The 15,704-nt window shown below is 42.7% G+C and overlaps 1 protein-coding gene across 1 annotated transcript in view; it reads left to right on the top strand.

Moving 5' to 3' along the window:
• The first annotated feature begins 239 nt into the window (after window positions 1–239).
• rbm24a (RNA binding motif protein 24a) overlaps window positions 240–15,704 on the top strand; it is a 37,274-nt gene continuing 21,809 nt past the window's right edge. The window contains exon 1 of the mRNA XM_070880654.1: window positions 240–349. The gene's annotated coding sequence lies outside the window, so the exon portion shown is untranslated. The remainder of the gene's footprint in view (window positions 350–15,704) is intronic.

Genomic DNA, 15,704 nt, shown 5'->3' with positions numbered 1-15,704 from the left:
AACGCGTGTAAACCAAATTAAGTGAGGACATTCCGTATGGTGGTTATTGTCTGTTCAAGGCTGGGAGACGGGCTGTCGAAAGGCGGCGCTCCGGGTCACTACATGGTCCGGTTGAACCCAGGAAGAGGGTTACTGAAGGACAGGGACTCGCTGCCACTCAACGACATCAGCCCAACCGGTACACAGAGCCGGTACAACATACAAACTCGCCTCTCGTACCCGGGTCATTCGGCCACATGACACCGCGGGTCTCGGGCGATGCGATGCGCATCTGGCGATGATAAATAAATAAAGAGGCGTCTGATTACACCCCGATCGGGTAACGCTATTCACCAGCTTGCAGCATTGGGTGAGTTCGCATTTAGCCGCTGCACTTTTATTGGGGGGAATAGCAGAAAACAAAAGCATCATGAGGCAAGTTTGCCAACTGTAAGTGATAGCCCGCGGGTCTGTAATACTCTCGTCAGGAGACCATCTCTTTCTCAAGTTATTTATAAAATGTACATATTCATAAATTATATATATATTCATTATATATTTATAAAATGTATATATTTAACATATATTTATAAAATGTATATATTTATAACATATTTACAAAATACATATATTCAAAAAATACATTTATAAAATGTATATATTTATAAAATATCTTTAGACAACATATAAAATGTCCCGAGTTAATGTTCGAGTCGGCATCTTATAATTTTAAAATAGACCATTTTAAAACTATTTCACATTTTTGAAAGTTCCAATATAGCTTTTTGACATCTAAACGGGTTATTTGAAGGTCAGTGATCCGCTGGTGGTAATTTAAAAACCTGTGGGTGTGAATTGCCCCAAGCTTGCTACAAACTTGCTGCTGTCGTAAACTAGGTGGTGAAATAGGGAAACAGCGGAGTGTGCCTACTTTTTCTCACTTGACATTTGGTAATCGTCAAAATCCACAAGACTCCACTGACTGTGTCAATAACCTGCCGCAAGCTGCCCGCGTAGCACGGGCCGGCCACGGCTCTTACGGGTGTATTTATGATCTTACACCAGGCGAAACACTAAGTGAGCCAAGGCAGACCAAAAAACACACACGCTGTATCCAGTTTTCCATTTCATATAAGTACAAAAAAATCATTATCGACTTGGATCAATTTGCATACATCTATCTGCATGTAGCCATGCATGTTTAGTGTCAGCACTTTACATGTATAGATTTGATTAGGATTGCATTTTGCTCATTGATTTCAGTACAACTTCACATCGCCTTTGTTCAGTTTCACTCCGGAAACTTAGTTAAGCAAAGTACAGTAGTAGCAACGTTTTAGTAAACTCCATCGTCACAAGGTTGGTTCGGTTACCTCAGTATCCATTTATAGGCAGTCTCAATGTATGCTGGTTTGTTTAGTCGGCTCAGTTTTGCAGCCTTTGTTCTCAAAGTACTGGTTTAACACCAGCACATGCTTTGAAGATGACAGCACCGATTTACTGGCTGCTCCGCACTGCTCTCTGATCAAGGAAAAACAGGACTGTGCATGGGTACATAAATGAATGGCCAGTGTTCTGCTAACTGCTGTTGGAAGTTTTAGAGACTGTCTTTCAGCTCTATACTAAAATAAAAAAAACTTAAAGGATGGCCCAGCCCACAAAATAGAAACATTTTAAAACTTTAATTGTAAAGTTTAAAACGATTGTTTTGTAGCAGACCGAGCTATATTGTAGCTGGTGAGAAGCTGGAGCAGTACAAGATTCTGAAGGGGATTGACAGGGTAGATGCTGAGGGGCTGTTTCCCCTGGCTGGAATGTCTAGAACCAGGGGTCACAGTCTCATGATAAGGGGAAAGCCATTTAAGACAGCGATGAGGAGGAATTTCTTCACTCAGAGGGTTGCGAATCTTTGGAATTCTCTGCCCCAGAGGGTTATGGAAGCTGAGTCTCTGAATATATTCAAGTCTGAGGTAGATCGATTTTTGGAGTCTAGGGGAATCAAGGGATATGGAGATTGGGCGGGAAAGTGGAGTTGAGGTCGATGATCAGCCATGATCTTATTGAATGGTGGAGCAGGCTCGATGGGCCGTAGGGCCTACTCATGCTCCTATTTCTTATGTTCTTATGTCGGAGTACTTCAAGCTGGTTTCACACCTGAGGATCAAACTCAAACTAAGGTCATTTTGGCCACATTTGTACTGCATTGCTGCAGAGTAAAACTGCCGTGTAACTGGTCTGTTGGTTAATATGTAATGTCAAATTCACAGAGTTTCTTCTGTTCCCATAAATTTATAAGGAACTTAATAAGCATAGGAATAAATACAGATATACCAAGAAATATATATGTAGTGCATAAAACTAGTTATTGTTTTCATTGATATCCCTAGCACTGTAACCTCCTTCAGCCCCACAAATCTTCAAGAGCTCTGTGTTCCTCCAACTCTGGCCTCTTGTGCATTCCCCATTACCTTCACCCCATCATTGGCGACCATACCTTCAGCTGTTTAGGCCAAAAGCTCTGAAGTTCCCTCCCTAAACCTCTCTGACACTCCACCTCTCTCTCCTCCTTTAAGACACTGCTTAAAACCTACCTATTTGACCAAGCTTTGATCACCTGTCCTAATGTCTCCTTCTTTGGCTCAATATCACTTTATGCCTGATTACATTACTGGGAAGCGCTTTGGGATGTTAAAGGCTCAATATAAATCAAGTTTGTTGTTGATATATAAATTGTTGTTTTTCGGATTTCAAAGAATTAGATTTTAGCCATTTGTGAAGTTTAACATATGTAGTTATTTTGGATAATTAAATACAAAAGTAAAAGCCCATTAAGGGAATGGTATTTTTCTAAAGACAATGTAACACTTCGGATCAGTGAACACAGGTTGTATTTCAGAAATGCTTAAAAAATCTATGTAGAATTCAAATCAACAACCCAAATCTGTGAGCGCTGTAAACAGATCTGAGGTATTTTTAAGTCTGGAATGAAATATGGCACCTGTTCAATGTAACCTTTTTCACTGCTGGGCCAATAGTCCTTAATGCAGTAACCAAATAAACAAGACTGGCCTAAGGGAATGTTATGAGCGATAGATCCAAATATAATAATAAATAAGATGGCATTACTGTGACTTTTATTTGGATCCAACTGAAGAAAGATGCTGAAGTTGAAAAATGTGTGGAGTCCACCTGGGTTTCTGGAAACAAGAATTGTTGCTAGGAGATATGCCTAGGATCAGTTGTTGGAAAAATCAACTGCAAACTGAAATACTTTGCCAATTCAAATCAATCTTCTTTTGAAGTATAATTATCATATTTAAATAAAGACTGCCATTAGATGAAAAAGTATGTTCAGTAGGAACTTTTAGATCACCACAGGATGTAGTAATAAAGGAATGTTCCAGGATCACCACTACAGAAGAATGGTAAATCCTTGGTGTCTGTAAAACCAGTGGAAATTGTATGTTCTATCATATACTATTGGTTTTTGCCAGCTGTAGACATATAAAAACTAAGCATTGATTGGGCTTTGGGAAAACTCCAAATTTGCCTTTGATACCCAATATGGTCTCTCCAAGTCTTTCTATGATCTGTACAACCACAAGGGTTAATTCTGAAATATCTGTCCTTATTGTATGCTATGATTCTAGCTCATACAGAAAAAAAGTGAACTCCTATTTCCTTCACAATTATAATTAGGTTGAAATTGTCCTTTAATTATATAACTATTATCCTTCATCAATACACAGAGGGATAAATTCACAACCCTGTCACACTTTCCAATGGCAAATGAAGACAGATTATCAAACATTATATATAAACATGTCAAATGTACTAGGATAATTACGCAATTCTTGTCAAAAATTGTGCTGAATGAATAGACATGCCAGAATTTTTTCATCCTGTGGACCTTGTGTCAAATGCATGCCCTATCCCACCAAGGTCACCACAATGTAAAATTGCACAATTATTTTTATGATGACATGAATATAGGAGCAAAACATAAATGAAAATAGTTAAGAGAAGAACAATGAGTTAAAATACAATGGCAACTATGAGGCTGACGCAGGGGGGAGGGGGGTGTGAGGGGTGGTGGCGGAAGGGTTGGTTTAAAACAATAGCTAATGAATTAGCAGTGTTAGATTTTTTCTCCTCTGATTGCCTGGTGTATTTTGATCTGATGGGCTTCTATTACCAATCTCACATTCAGTTAAGATAGAAATGTTAAACAAAAGTTTACTGACGACATAGTAAATACACCACAGTTGTATCAAAGTTTCACACCAGGTAATCCCCACATAGCGAGTTCCTGGTTTCAGTACTAATGTTGAGTGAGGTAATAACTGGAGACAAGGGTATTCAGCATTTAGGAAGGATAGACAGAAAGGAAAAGGAGGCGAGGTGGCGTTGCTGGTTAAAGAGGAAATTAATGCAATTGTAAGGAAGGACATTAGCCTGGATGATGTGGAATCGGTATGGGTAGAGCTACGGAATACCAAAGGGCAGAAAACGCTAGTGGGAGTTGTGTACAGACCACCAAACAGTAGTAGTGAGGTTGGGGACAGCATCAAACAAGAAATAAGGGATGTGTACAATAAAGGTACAGCAGTTATCATGGGTGACTTTAATTTACATATAGATTGGGCTAACCTAACTGGTAGCAATGCGGTGGAGAAGGATTTCCTGGAGTGTATTAGGGATGGTTTTCTAGACCAATATGTCGAGGAACCAACCAGAGAGCTGGCCATCCTAGACTGGGTGATGTGTAACGAGAAGGGACTAATTAGCAATCTTGTGCGAGGCCCCTTGGGGAAGAGTGACCATAATATGGTAGAATTCTTTATTATGATGGAGAGTGACAAAGTTAATTCAGAAACTAGGGTCCTGAACTTAAGGAAAGGAAACTTTGACGGTATGAGATGCGAATTGGCTAGATTAGACTGGCAAATGATGCTTAAAGGTTTGACGGTGGATAGACAATGGCAAACCTTTAAAGATCACATGGATGAACTTCAACAATCGTACATCCCTGTCTGGAGTAAAAATAAAATGGGGAAGGTGGCTCAACCGTGGCTAACAAGGGAAATTAAGGATAGTGTTAAATCCAAGGAAGAGGCATATAAATTAGCCAGAAAAAGCAGAAAACCTGAGGACTGGGAGAAATTTAGAATTCAGCAGAGGAGGACAAAGAGTTTAATTAAGAGGGGGAAAATAGAGTACAAGAAGAAGCTTGCCGGGAACATAAAAACTGACTGCAAAAGCTTCTATAGATATGTGAAGAGAAAAAGATTGATGAAGACAAACATAAGTCCCTTGCAGTCAGATTCGGGTGAATTTATAATAGGAACAAAGAAATGGCAGACCAATTGAACAAATACTTTGGTTCTGTCTTCACGAAGGAGGACACAAATAACCTTCTGGATGTAGTAGGGGACCGAGGGTCTAGTGAGAAGGAGGAACTGAAGGATATCCTTATTAGGTGGGAAATTGTGTTAGGGAAATTGATGGGATTGAAGGCCGAAAAATCCTCAGAGCCTGATAGTCTACATCCCAGAGTACTTAAGGAAGTGGCCCTAGAAATAGTGGATGCATTGGTGATCATTTTCCAACAGTCTATCGACTCTGGATCAGTTCCTATGGACTGGAGGGTTGCTAATGTAACACCACTTTTTAAAAAAGGAGGGAGAGAGAAAACGGGTAATTATAGACCGGTTAGCCTGACATCAGTAGTGGGGAAAATGTTGGAATCAATCATTAAGGATGAAATAGCAACGCATTTGGAAAGCAGTGACAGGATTGGTCCAAGTCAGCATGGATTTATGAAAGGGAAATCATGCTTGACAAATCTTCTAGAATTTTTTGAGGATGTAACTAGCAGAGTGGACAAGGGAGAACCAATGGATGTGGTGTATTTGGAATTTCAAAAGGCTTTTGACAAGGTCCCACACCAGAGACTGGTGTGCAAAATCAAAGCACATGGTATTGGGGGTAATGTACTGACGTGGATAGAGAACTGGTTGGCAGACAGGAAGCAGAGAGTCGGGATAAACGGGTCCTTTTCAGAATGGCAGGCAGTGACTAGTGGAGTACCGCAGGGCTCAGTGCTGGGACCCCAGCTATTTACAATATATATTAATGATTTAAATAATGGAATTGAGTGTAATATCTCCAAGTTTGCAGATGACACAAAACTAGGTGGCGGTGTGAGCTGTGAGGAGGACGCTAAGAGGCTGCAGGGTGACTTGGACAGGTTAGGTGAGTGAACAAATACATGGCAGATGCAGTATAATGTGGATAAGTGTGAGGTTATCCACTTTGGGGGCAAAAACACGAAGGCAGAATATTATCTGAATGGCGGCAGATTAGGAAAAGGTGCAGCGAGACCTGGTTGTCATGGTACAGCAGTCATTGAAAGTTGGCATGCAGGTACAGCAGGCGGTGAAGAAGGCAAATGGTATGTTGGCCTTCATAGCAAGGGGATTTGAGTGTAGGAGCAGGGAAGTCTTACTGCAGTTGTACAGGGCCTTGGTGAGGCCTCACCTGGAATATTGTGTTCAGTTTTGGTCTCCTAATCTGAGGAAGGACGTTCTTGCTATTGAGGGAGTGCAGCGAAGGTTCACCAGACAGATTCCAGGGATGGCTGGTTTGACATATGAGGAGAAACTGGATCAACTGGGCCTTTATACACTGGAGTTTAGAAGGATGAGAGGGGATCTCATAGAAAAATATAAGATTCTGATGGGACTGGACAGGTTAGATGCGGGAAGAATGTTCCCGATGTTGGGGAAGTCCAGAACCAGGGGACAGTATTACGATAAGGGGCAGGCCATTTCGGACTGAGATGAATAGAAATTTCTTCACTCAGAGAGTTGTTAACCTGTGGAATTCCCTGCCACAGAGAGTTGTTGATGCCAGTTCATTGGATATATTCAAGAGGGAGTTAGATATGGCCCTTATGGCTAAAGGGATCAAGGGGTATGGAGAGAAAGCAGGAAAGGGGTACTGAGGTGAATGATCAGCCATGATCTTATTGAATGGCAGTGCAGGCTCGAAGGGCCGAATGGCCTACTCCTGTACCTATTTTCTATGTTTCTATGTAAACACTTATTCACAGGGAGAACCAGCCCTTGTAGCAAAGTCCTAATTAAATATTTTTTGAATTTGTTTTTATTATCATGGAGGTACTTGCTCATCAATGTCATATCTTTGGGAAATGCGAAAAGCCAAGATTTCTTAATACAGTTGTGATGTTAAATATTTCATTCCTCTCCACCCACATCACTGCTACATTGAATAGTTGCGAACAATGTGGAAATATAATGTCAATGTATTAAAAATGTACTAAAGTTCACTGAGTTGTTACACAATGAAAATAAATATAAATTTAAATGACTGGTCATCATCATCATCATCCTAGGCAGTTCCTCGGAATCGAGTAAGACTTGCTCGCAATCCTGAACTGAGTTCTTTGGTGGATGAACAGTCCAATACAAGAGCCACAGACTCTGTCACAGGTGGGATAGATAGTCGTTGAGGGAAAGGGTGGGTGAGACTGATTTGCCGCACGCTCTTTCCGCTGCCTGTGCTTGATTTCTGCATGCTCTCGGCATTGAGACTTGATGTGCTCAGCGCCCTCTCAGATGCACTTCCTCCACTTAGGCGGTCTTGGGCCAGGGACTCCCAGGTGTCAGTGGGGATGTCGCACTTTATCAGGGAGGCTCTGAGGATGTCCTTGTTTTGGCTCGTTTGCCATGAAGGAACTCCGGGTGGAGCATTTGGGAATCTCGTGTCTGGCATGCAAACTATGTGGCCTGCCCAGTGAAGCTGATCGAGTGTGGTCAGTGCTTCAGTGCTGTAGATGTTAGCCTAGACAAGGACCTGTCCTCCCAGGGGATTTGTAGGATCTTGCGGTAAGGTTACAGTGAGTCACTTCATTTTACAAAACTTGCTTCAGTTGACTCAGTATCAGTATTCTTCACATTTGTTTATATTATATAATAATTCATCAACATAAGATTCAATGGCACATTGGGTTAGACACCTTTGTGTCCTGGTTTCAGGTCAAGCCCAAACTGATGGCATGAAAGTCCCTTCTGTTGTAAGAACTGTATGTGAAATTAATCTTAGATCGAGTTCCCAGTAGGCATGGATTCTGTGGCACAAAAGTGGTTGTAATCAGTAGTTTTATTCACAGAGGCTGATGGATGTGTGTGTAAAGGAAAAATAAAACTGGTGGAATAGGGCCTTCAAAAGGGAATTGGATAAGTACCTGAAGGAAAAAGATTTGCAAGGCTACAGGGAAAGGGCGAGGGAGTGTGACTAGCTAAAGTGCTCTGGCAGAGAACCTGCATAGGCTCGATGGGCTGAATGGCCTCCTTCTGTACTGTAACCATTCTATGATTCTAGGGCCTGCTTTTTGGAGATTCAGCTATACCTGGGATTTTGCAGTGCTAACAGCCCTCAACTTGATGAACACAAAATTCACAAAAAATTCAAAGGGAAAAGACTGCCATCTTTCACATTGTCAGGTCCATTTACACTACACAATCATGACAAGAGATGGTTTTAGTTACACATGATAATCCATGGCTGTTACAAATATTTATTAAATGAGTAGATGTGACAGAAAAATTCATAAATGACTAAACCACTGTTGTGTTATGGGTTTACAGTCACTCACATAAATATTGCATGACACCAGTACCCATAAACTATATTCATACAATTTAAATGTTAAGTGTCAATTGTTTTATATTTTGTCTCTTTATATATATATATATATACTAGTTGATCTCCCATAGTGTTTCATACAGTGAGTCAGAGAATATGGTCACTCTTACCTGTCTCTAATGTCTTTGTGTTGCTGTTTGTCTCTCCTCCTGCTTCTATCTCTCTCTTCCTCTTTTCCTCTGCTTCTCCCCATAACTTTTTTTTCTTCTCACTCTTCTGCTTCTCTTTGTTTTTCTTTTCTTTCCTTTCAGGTTGGAAGTAGTATGTGGTATAGCACAAACGGAGCCACCAGTGGCTGGTTGTACGCTGAATTTGGGTGGGACTTGCAAGAAGACATGTCGTCTACCTTTTCACTTTCTCTCTACGCATTCTCCTTCCTACCACCTTTTCATTCCCATCACTACCCTACCACTTCTCCACTGAACCATTCACTCAACCTTTATATCCACCCCTCCCCTTTGCAATCACTCATTTCTCCCTTAACCCTCCATCCACTCCTACTTGCGCCCCCCCCCCCCCCCCCCCCACCCCATGGTATCTGGTGAGTGGCTAGGAGGCCTCTCACTCTCAGCAATTCATTCCTCCTGCTACCCTCCATTCCTATCTGTTTTCCTCAAAGAAGCTTTGTTTTTTAATAAAATGTGACTTTTTAAAGAAGTCAAATTAGCAGGAAGAAATTGATGGCCTCTTCTGTTTCTGATTTTTTTCCTTTTTCTCTCCTCTGTTTCATTGATTTTAGAAATTAGAATCTCTATCCCACAGGTGTACGTGTGAGCATTGATCTTTTCTAACTGTTAACAAACCACTGGTGAGGGGGCTTGACAGGTTAGATACAGAGAGGATATTTCCCCTAGTGGAGAATCTAGAACTAGGGGGCATTGTTTCAGAATAAGGGGTCGCCCATTTAAAATGAAAATGAGGAGGAATTTCTTCTCTCAGAGAGTTGTGAATCTTTGGAATTCTCTATCCCAGAGAACTGTGGAGGCTGGGTCATTGAATGTATTTAAGGTGGAGATAGACAGATTTTGAACGATAAGGGAGTCAAAGGTTATGGGGAGCGGGCGGGGAAGTGGAGTTGAGGCCAGGATCAGATCAGCCATGATCTTATTTAAAGACGGGGCAGGCTCGGAGGGGCCAAATGGCCTACTCCTGCTCCTATTTCTTATGTTCATATAATTGGTTGGCAATGCATCTTTTTTTGACAATTAAAATGAAGAAACACACTCGCTGTCTCCTTCCCTTTCTCACCCCTCTCCTCTCTGATCAAAGTCTTTCACCATTCTCTCCTTAGCGTAAATATACTTTCTAAAGTTTATAGTATGCAAAAGAAAAGCTACAAAAGCTGTGAAATCATTTTTCTCACTGACTTACATTCACAAATATACACACATAGACACACATACTTCCCTGTTGTTTTAAAGAAAACACAATATACCTCAAATTTACCTCAATAAAGCTTTTGAAAGTTGTCCTCTAGTTTTTTGTAATAATTTGATGAAAAGCTACTGAGCAAGAAAGTGCTAGAAGCTCAAGAAACATATTCCACCAATATGGCTAACTGATGCATTCTAGGAAATGAGATAGATTGTATATGCTTAGACTTCACAATCCAAATTCAGCTCACAAAGTCATAATTCATATTAAGTCCAAGCTCAGGCTTTTGAAAGAGGCTGAGACCTTCAGGTAAACATTTTAATGAAGGCATTAAAAGATTCAAAAGACAATTCAATTGACTGTCAAATGTGTAATTAATTAGAATTTTAAAATTTTGTTTAAAGCTTTATTTTCAACTTTAGGAATTTTAATTACTGAGAAAAAATGGCTGATAAAGAACAACAACTTGCATTTATAGCATTCCTTTAACATAGTAAAACATCCCAAGGTGCCACATAAAGAGATATCAGGACAGATGACCAAATGCTTGGTCAAAGAAGTAGGTTTTAAGGATAAAATATGTCAGAAAGCATTGAGAGTGACTTTGGGGAACTCTGTGCCCAAATTGCACAGAGTGACAGCAGAGAAAATAGCATGCTCCAGAAATATTGTAAATGATTCCTGTTTGGAATGATGTCCTGAATAAAAGCTCTAAATTTAAGTTATTTGAACTTGTTTATTTAAGCAGAACCGTTTAGTTAAACAAAATCCCAGTGCAATTTATTTGGAAAAAAAGAAACAATACAAATTAATTTATCTCTTAAGTGTTATATTTCTTGATGTTCAATATAAAATCTCCAAATCTAAATGGATTTGATTATGTTGTAATCAGGTATCTATCAAGAAAACTTTTGAAAGGGTATATTATTTCAGCTACAAATATTGCATTTTATGCATCTAACGATGAAGGAAACTGTCATATATGTAAATACCTTGTTTAACCACCAGAGGGCTCATCCCCTAGAGTCCCAAGGGATCCCACAATCCCTTGGGAGCACCTGTACATAAGGAGGCTTCACAGGCTGGAGAGGCACTCTGGAGACCTGTAATAAAGGACTACGGTCACACCTTACTTTGAGCTCATATCTGGTCAGACTCTTTATTCAATACATAATAACTGGCGAGGAGATACAGATGACGAACCCCATCGCAATGATGCAGAGAACAGTGGGCATACTGGAGAAATTTTCAGAGGGAAATGATTGGGAAACCTTCGTGGAGCGACTCGACCAATACTTTGTGACCAACGAGCTAGAAGGAGAAGCGAATGCTGCCAAATGAAGAGCGATCTTCCTCACCGTTTGCAGGGCACCAACGTATGGCCTCATGAAAAATCTGCTTGCTCCAGCAAAACCCACAGAGAAGTCGTATGATGATTTGTGCACACTGGTCCGGGAGCATCTAAACCCGAAGGAATGCGTTCTGATGGCGAGGTACCAGTTCTACACATACAAGAGGTCTGAAGGCCAGGAAGTGGCGAGCTACGTCGCCAAGCTAAGATGCCTTGCAGGATATTGCAAATTTGAAGGACACTTGGAGCACATGCTCAGGGACTTCTTTGTACTTGGCATTGGCCATGAAGTAATACTTCACAAACTTTTGACTGTAGAGACCCAACCTTGAATAAAGCCATAGCGATAGCCCAGACGTTCATCGCCACCAGTGACAATACCAAACAAATCTTGCAGCACATAAGTGCTGCTGCAAGTACTGTGAACAAAGTAATGTTGTTTTCGAATCGTAACATACAGGGCAGGCCTCACATGCCTGCAGCTGCATGTCCACAGATGTCTCAGAGTCCACCATCAAGGGTGGTGAATGCAAGGCCATTAACACCTTGTTCGCGCTGCGGGGATGATCATTGTTTCCATTTATGCCGCTTCAAAGGATATGTTTGCAAGGGCTGTGGAACAATGGGACACCTCCAACATATGTGCAGGTGAGCTGCAAACCCTGCTAATCCTGCAAACCACCATGTTGCAGAGGAGGACAGATCCACGGTGGATCACGACAAACCAGAGCCTCAGACTGAGGAGGCAGAGGTATATGGGGTGCAAACATTTACCACAAAGTGTCTCCCGATAATGCTGAAGGTTGAATTAAATGGACTCCCGGTGTCAATGGAGCTGGACACGGGCACGAGCCAGTCCATAATGAGCAAAAGGACTTTCGATAAATTGTGGTGCAGCAAGACCTCAAGGCCTCAAGGCCAGTCCTGACTCTCATTCGTACTAAACTGAGAATGTACACAAAATAACTGATTTCTGTTATCGGCAGTGCTACTGTAAAGGTCTCCTACGATGGAGCGGTGCACAAGTTACCACTCTGGGTGGTACCGAGCGATGGTCCCACGCTGCTTGGCAGGAGCTGGCTGGGGAAGATACGCTGGAACTGGGACGACGTCCGAGCGCTCTCGTCCATCGACGACACCTCATGTGCCCACTTCTTAAACAAGTCCCCCTCACTGTTCGAACCAGGCAACGAGAAAGTTCCAAGGAGCAAAAGTGCAGATCCACCTCATCCATTACAAAGCGAGAGCGGTACCGTACATGATGAGAGAGAGGGTGGAGATTGAGCTGGACAATTTGCAACGAGAGGGCATCATTTCGCCGATCAAATTCAATGAGTGGGCCAGTCCGATTGTTCCAATCCTCAAGGGAGACAGCACCGTCAGAATCTGTGGTGATTACAGAATAACTATCAATCCTTTCTCCCTGCAGGATCAATACCCACTACCAAAGGCAGACGACCTATTTGCAACGCTGGCGGGAGGAAAAACATTCACGAAGCTGGATTTGACCTCGGCCTACATGACGCAGGAGCTGGAGGAATCATCGAACGGCCTCACCTGCATCAACACGCACAAAGGTCTCTTCATTTACAACAGATGCCCATTTGGGATTCGATCAGCTGCGGCAATATTCAAGAGTAACATGGAGAGCTTAGTGAAGTCGGTCCCATGCACCGTGATCTTCCAGGACGACATCTTGTTACAGGTCGGGACACCGTCGAGCATCTGCATAGCCTGGAGGAGGTTCTTAGTTGGCTTAATCGTGTGGGGCTCAGGTTAAAACGCTCGAAGTGCATTTTCCTGGCACCTGAAGTGGAGTTCCTGGGGAGAAGAATCGCAGTGGACGGCATCAGGCCCACCGATTCGAAGACGGAGGCAATCAAGAACGCACCAAGACCACAGCACGTGACAGAGTTGTGGTCGTTTCTAGGACTCCTGAACAACTTTGGTAACTTCTTACCAGGTCTTAGCACACTGTTATAACCACTGCACTCTTTACTGCGTAAAGGAGATGAATGGGTATGGGGTAAAAGCCAAGAAAATCCCTTTGTAAAAGCTAGAAAACTCTTATGCTCAAACACATTGCTTGTGTTGTATGATCCATGTAAGCGCTTGGTACTAGCATGTGATGCGTTGTCATACGGTGTCGGGTGTGTATTGCAACAAGCTAATGAATCTGGGAAATTGCAACTGGTTGCTTAAGCATCCAGAAGTCTGTCTAAGGCTGAGAGGGTCTACAGCATGATCGAAAAAGAAGTGTTAGCGTGTGTTTATGGGGTAAAGAAAATGCACCAATATCTGTTTGGGCTCAAATTTGAATTGGAAACCGACCATAAGCCTCTTTTCTAAAAGTAAGGGGATGAATACGAATGCATCGGCCCGCATCCAGAGATGGGCGCTCATGTTGTCCGCATACAACTACACCATCCGCCACAGGCCAGGCACAGAAAACTGTGCCGATGCTCTCAGCAGGCTGCCATTGCCCACCACAGGGGTGGAGATGACGCAGCCCGCAGAATCAGTTACGGTAATGGAAGTATTCAAGAGTGAGCAATCACCTGTTACCGCCCGACAGATTAGAACCTGGACGAGCCAGGACCCCTTACTGTCCTTAGTAAAAAACTGTGTGCTCCACGGGAGTTGGTCTAGTGTCCCGTTAGAAATGCAGGAAGAAATAAAGCCCTACCAGCGGTGCAAAGATGAAATGTCTATACAGGCAGACTGCCTTCAATGGGGTAATGGGTAGTGGTACCAAAAAAGGGCAGGGACACTTTCATTAGTGATCGCCACAGTACTCACCCAGGCATTGTAATGATGAAAGTGATAGCCAGATCCCACGTGTGGTGGCCCGGTATCGATGCAGACTTAGATTCGTGCATGCACAAATGTAACACATGTTCACAGGTAAGCAATACACGCAGGGAGGCGCCACTAAGTTTATGGTCTTGGCCCTCCAAACCGTGGTTCATGTCGCCTATACAGGCCCGTTCTTGGGAAAAATGTTCCTAGTGGTTGTAGATTCGTACTCCAAATAGATTGAATGTGAGATAATGTCTGCAAGCACGTCCACTGCCACCATTGAAAGCCTGCGAGTCATGTTTGCCACGCACAACCTGCCTGACGTCCTTGTGAGTGACAATGGGCCGTGCTTCACCAGTGCCGAGTTCAAAGAGTTCATGACCTGTAGTGGGATCAAACATGTCACATCTGCCCCATTTAAACTAGCGTCCAATGGTCAGGCAGAGAGAGCAGTGCAAACAATCAAGCACAGCTTGAAGAGGGTAACTGAAGGCTGACTGCAGACTCGCCTATCCCGAGTCCTGCTTAGTTACCGCACAAGACCCCACTCGCTCCCTGGGGTTCCCCCCGCTGAACTGCTCATGAAAAGGGCACTTAAGACAAGGCTCTCGTTAGTCCACCCTGATCTATACGAACAGATAAGAGAGTAGGCGGCTTCAACAGAATACATATCATGATCGCGCAAATGTGTCACACGAAATCGAGATTAATGATCCTGTATTTGTGTTGAACTATGGACAAGGTCCCAAGTGACTTCCCGGCACTGTTGTGGCCAAAGAGGGGAGTAGGGTGTTTCTGGTCAAACTTTGAAATGGATTCACCTGCAGGAAACACTTGGACCAAACCAAACTCAGATTCACGGACTATCCAGAGCAACCCGCAATACCTTTTTTGACCGTCCAACACACACACCAGTGGCAACCGACCCAACGGTTGACCACGAAGCAGAACCCATCAACCGCAGCAGCCCAGCAGGACTCACCATGCCAGGCAGCCCAGAAAGGCCAGCTGCACAGCAGCCCAGCGAGGACCCAACAAACAACTCACCAAAACTAGCATTTGCACCGAGACAATCAATCAGGGAAAGGAAGGCCCCAGATCGACTCACATTGTAAATAGTTACACTATTGACTTTGGGGGGGTGGGAGGGAGTGTTGTTATATATGTAAATATGTTGTTTAACCTCCATTCCCAATCCACAATTCCTTGGGAGCACCTGTAAATAAGGAGGCTTCACAGGTTGGAGAGGCACTCTGGAGACCTGTAATAAAGGACTACGGTTAAATCTTACTTTGAGCTCACAGTATCTGGTCAGACTCTTTATTCAATACATAACAGAAACATAGCAGAAATTGTGTGATGTTTACAGCTGTGTTTCAAATTGAAAGAGAACCAGTTCTTTAAAACAGGGAACCACTGGCTTTAGTTTATGTATGCAGGTAAATGTAGATTTTAAGATTATACATGTTTT

This window comes from Pristiophorus japonicus, chromosome 5 (assembly GCF_044704955.1).
Source record: "Pristiophorus japonicus isolate sPriJap1 chromosome 5, sPriJap1.hap1, whole genome shotgun sequence".
NCBI lineage: Eukaryota > Metazoa > Chordata > Chondrichthyes > Pristiophoridae > Pristiophorus > Pristiophorus japonicus.
This window is presented reverse-complemented; position numbering and strand designations above follow the sequence as displayed.